The following is a 5,000-nucleotide window of genomic DNA, read 5'->3' as shown; positions in this document are numbered from 1 at the left end:
TATGTTAGTATGATGTGGCTGTATAAAAGTCTGTAATACCATTAGGTAGTACCATCAATGAAGAGAAGACTCCTCCATAAAGTCTATAAAGGGACTCCAGGTTAAAGTGAAGTTTTCACAGGGTCTGTTTACTTTATGAGCTTTTCTAGGGGCAAAAAAGAGAGTACCTCCCTCAACCACTGTAGAAAAGACACGGCTTTCTTTGACTTCCAATGAAAGAGAATAAAGCCCAATTTATGCTTTGTCTGCCGACACTTTTGAAACGGTCGCCGACAGAAATGAAGACTTGAGTCGACACTTTAAAGTGTCTGCGAGCAGCGTCTGCTACCTGGTGAAATGTCTAGTGTCGCTGACTACGTCACATAATGTCGCGCAAGTCTGATTGGCTATATAGACGGGCACGCGCGTGACTTCCTTGTTTTAGTTTTCGCTGAAATGAAATGAATGAGTCCCCGCTATTTGTATCAGCATGTCCTTGATGTATGACTTCGTGAAAATCACAAAGAACACCGTGACCAACTTCCCAGAGAGAGAGGAGGTGATTGTGTGGTTGTGTGTCGTTATATGCGGCTGCAGTTACATCTTGCCTCCGACGTGGGTTCACTGACAGCATTCCCTCTCTTGGCTGTCTGCACTAGTTCTCTGCCTCCCTCTGTCTCTAGCGTCACGTGACCGTTGAGCCGAGGAGAGAAGCATAAATGCAGCAACATGAGCGACACTTTATTTTTCGTCTGCGACCATGTGCTGAGCGACACTTTCTAATAAGTATAAATTAAGCTTAAGGTCGCTTTCACATAATATAAGCTGTTTGATCCGCTTTAACTGCGCCAGAGTTTGTTTCCTCGGATAGTGCGCTTCGTTTGGGGTGGTGTGAAAGCGCAAACGAACTCTGTTGCGGAACAAACAAGTGAACTCTGGTCCGTTTGAAAACGTGGGTCTCGGTTCATTTGCGAGTGAACTCTAGCGCGGTTTGTTTGTGGTGTGAAAGCAAACCGAACCAAGCACAAGAGCAAATATAGGAAAGGCAGTGCATCATGAGTAGAAGGCGGTAGAAGGAAGCAAAACAAACACTGGGGCGCGCACACTGGTCGGTGCGCACCGCGCTGCCTCGCTCGTCTCGTCTGCAGAATGATGTTGGACCCAACAGCTCGCTGCCTCATCTGCTGCTCATATTGGGCGCATTCTTGTACAATATTTTTATTTTTATTTTTTTTATATATTTTATTTTACTTTTTCAGAACATAAAGAAAACAAAACAAGAACAGGAAAAAAGAAAAGAAAAAACATATATACATACATTCAACATTACAATGCTACAAAATGTGCTTACAAAACAAATAAAAAAAATATATATCTATATATATACTGTGCAAAGGATCCAAAAGAAACTCAAATACCACTTTTAGCCTGATCAAAATAGGTCAGGAACGGGTCCCAAATGACGAAAAATTTCCTTAAAGGAGGACTTACCCCCTAGATATGTATCAGAACAGTGATTTGAAAATACCTATGGAAAAAACCAAGAAATGACATATGCTCTTGTCTATACTGGACTCTTTGGCTGTGTTCAAGTCCAGATTTTTTTTCGGAAATCGACGCCATTACAGTTTGCCTACTGCCTCAAAAATAATTTATTTGAGAGGGGCAATATCTTTATAAATATCAACAACTAGCCAACGCTGGTGGCCTGTTTGGAAAGAGCTTTGCTCAAAATGGTTGAAAGTTACCGGTATATCAATTTGGTAATTCAGTGGCGAACTAGAAATTTAATTATTTTTCTGCATGTATCTCTATGGCAGTGTGTCAAAACTACGTTACGAGAGCAAAGTGACGTGGGCTCGTTACAGCAGCACACCGCACAATACAACAAACCCCCCGTTCTGGGGTAACACAATGCAAGATTTCTCTACGTCATTCCCTCGTCCAAGTTGCCATATAGTCCCTTTTTCATTTTAGTTTGGGGGCTTTTCGTGATTCTTGTTAAAAGTTGCGCAAAAGTTTTCCTCTCAGCGCAGTGCAGGCTGCGCCTCGTCCCTCCTGCCAGACCCCGGCTGGCGAAACAGCCTGCTGCATGCATGGGGCGCTCTGTAACCTCACGGAGCAACAAACAAACACAGACAGAAAAAGCTGGTGTGCGATTTAGAGAATACAGTCTGAGATTGGGTACAGGATTGAGGGAATCCCGCATCTTATGCCAGATATGCTGCTGAAAAATGATACAAATGGTAAAATGGCAACAGTTTGGTGTCAAATGTGGAAATTCTGACCAGAATTCTTCACACATCACCCCCAAAGTCATATATATTGGTTAAAAGCTGAAAAAAAGTGTTTTGGAGGTAAGTTCTCCTTTAAGGAATTTGACCTCTGGAACCTAAGTCTCTCCATGCGTATAACTGAGATCATGTCTGTCAGCCACAGCTGAAAAGAAGGTGGAGAGGAGAACTTCCATTCCTTCAAAATTAGTTTCTTGGCAACTGTCATTCCCTGTGTCAGAGATTGCTGGACGGCCGTTGGGAGGAGCAAAGAGGACTCCGAGCAGCCGAAGATGGCGAGCTCCGCCTCCAGTTGGAGGGATATTTTGTAGGCCAGTCAAATATTTTGGCCCAGAATCCTGATAGTGAAGGGCAAAACCAAAAAGCATGGGACAGTGTGCCCTCCGACACCCGACACCTATCACATAGTGGTGAGACCGAAGGATATATCTTGTGTAACCTATGCTTGGAGTAATGAAGACGGTGAGCAACTTTAAATTGGATAAGTTGATGTCTACTATTAACTGAGCAGAGCTGGACCACAGACAGACTCCTGTCCCATATGATTTCAGACAGATCCACACCAAGTTCCTCCTGCCACGCCTCTTTGATCCTCTCAGTGGGGGCCTTAATGCAATCGGCGAACAAACACACAAACCTAGAAATAAGATGCCTGGGGCCACATTACAGAAACTCCCTATCTTATGTCTTAAGTTAAGATAGGACTAGTTTAAGATAGGATTTTTTCTGATTTCGTATTACAGAAGCAAATCCTAACTAACTTTAGGAATCCTATCTTATCTTGCTAAATCCTATCTTATGTCTTGTTAGGAAATCCTAAATACTCATCCAGCATCGGTTATCAACTTTTCTGTCTGTTACCCTAGCAACCAGTAGCAACAGACACCTCCTCCTTTCTCAACTTGCGGGGGGAAGTAGGAGCGCTAGTAGCCTGCTGGCTGGAAAGTTTTCAGCCACCCTCACGCGGGAGGTGAAAGAGAGGAAATGGGCTAAAATAGCGGAAACCGTCTCTGCCTTTCCTCCCCCCTTGGAAATTGTATGTACCGAGGAGCCAAATTGCTGATGGCTGTTGCTACCTCAGTTAAATTACGTGACATAGCAGGCTGAGATATTTTGGATATGTTGGCCACTTCAGTTTGAAAATCTCCCTTCGCAACAAACCGAAGTGCATTTGGGCAAGTTGTACTACAACCGGCAGAGCCCCGTGTCGCCTAGTCGGTCTCTCCAGCACAGGTCTCAGCTCCTCGGCTAGCTGCAGTATCATGTCCCGGGGCAGTCTGTATCGATTAACGAGCGTTCTGTCATCAAAACGCAAAACGTCATTCGGGTCCCGCATGAGCCTCTCGGCAAATAAATTGCGCCTGTTGACATTTTGTTGGTTTTGCAAATGTAATAGCAGCGCAGCCATAACGTAGGTAGGTAGGCTATAAATAGGCTATAAATTATAACGAGATGCAAGATGGCTGTTGTTCCAGTTGAAAATAGCGTAAATTAGTTAGGACAGCATAGCTGGCATCTTAAAGTTAGGAGAGCTTTTTTAAGATTTTGGGGAGTTGGGACGCTTCTGTAATACACTTTTCCCATTTTAAATTAGGATGAGAATATTGACTTAGGAACTGTTGTTCTGTAATGGGTGTTTTCCTAAATCAAGTCCTAACTCTAATTACCATGGTTACCAATCATTTAGGATAGGATTTGGAATTTAGGAAGTTTCTGTAATGTCGCCCCTGGAGTTGGGAGGGCTTAACAAAACCTAAAAAAAAACATGTTCATCTGGGAGAACTTCAAAATTGCGAATCTTGGATCGGACATAATGTCTAGCTTGTATATATCTATAAAGATGTGTTTGGGGCAACTCAAATGCTCTCTTCAGAAGATCAAAGGATGCAAATTGGCCATCAATATACAGGTCACTGATGGAGACCAGCCCCTTTTCACTCCAGGCATGGCAAATTCTATCTGACCATGAGGGCAAAAAAGAATGATTAAAACAGATTGGTGTGTGAACAGAAACATCTGGTACATTCAAAACTTTCTTAACCTGATTCAGAATTCTGACAGAGTTTTTCACAACAAAACTCAAACCTTTCAAAGTCCCAGGCTCCTCTAGCTTAGAAAACAACATGGCTGGCAATGAGGACCTGGCGATAGAGCCAGCCTCCATTTGTAGCCACAGAGGGGCCCCGGGAGTTAAATTGCCAGGAGTTCCTTGTCGCCAAAACATCAGAGCCCTAACATTGGCAGCCCAGTAATAGTGCTTAAACACTGGTAAGGCCAGCCCCCCTGCAGACTTAGGTTTTTGCAGATGAACTTTAGAAATTCTATGGTTCTTATAATTCCAAATATAGGACAAAATTATGGAGTCCAGCTCTTTGAAGAAAGCCGATGTAAGAAAAATGGGGAGGCTTTGACACAAATAAAGGAACCTGGGAAGTGAAACCATCTTAATTGAGTTTATACGACCAATCATGGATAAAGGGAGGATTTTCCAGCTTTCTATACATTGTTTAAGTTTTGAAACAAAATCCCTAAAATTCAACTTAAATATTAGCTTAGGATCTCTGGGTATGGTCAAGCCAAGATAGGTGAGGTGGCCCTTTGCTAATTTGAGTAAAATATTTATTTGATAGTAAAACCAAAGTAACACCAGAAATCCCAAGATTGCATAAAGGTGGTGTTTCTCTATGGGTTGTGTTTCACAGATTCACTTGTGTTGTTCAGTCAGCC

At 42.9% G+C, this 5,000-nt stretch overlaps 1 protein-coding gene across 1 annotated transcript in view; it reads left to right on the top strand.

Moving 5' to 3' along the window:
• LOC310798312 (sodium channel protein type 5 subunit alpha-like) overlaps positions 1–5,000 on the top strand; it is a gene marked incomplete at both ends in the record, with an annotated part of 197,485 nt that overhangs the window by 143,697 nt on the left and 48,788 nt on the right. The window lies entirely within an intron of this gene.

The sequence above is a fragment of the Poromitra crassiceps genome, assembly GCF_964638095.1.
Source record: "Poromitra crassiceps genome assembly, chromosome: 2".
Taxonomy (NCBI): Eukaryota; Metazoa; Chordata; class Actinopteri; order Beryciformes; family Melamphaidae; genus Poromitra; species Poromitra crassiceps.
The sequence above is the reverse complement of the archived record's forward strand: the minus strand, read 5'-3'. Positions and strand labels throughout refer to the sequence as shown.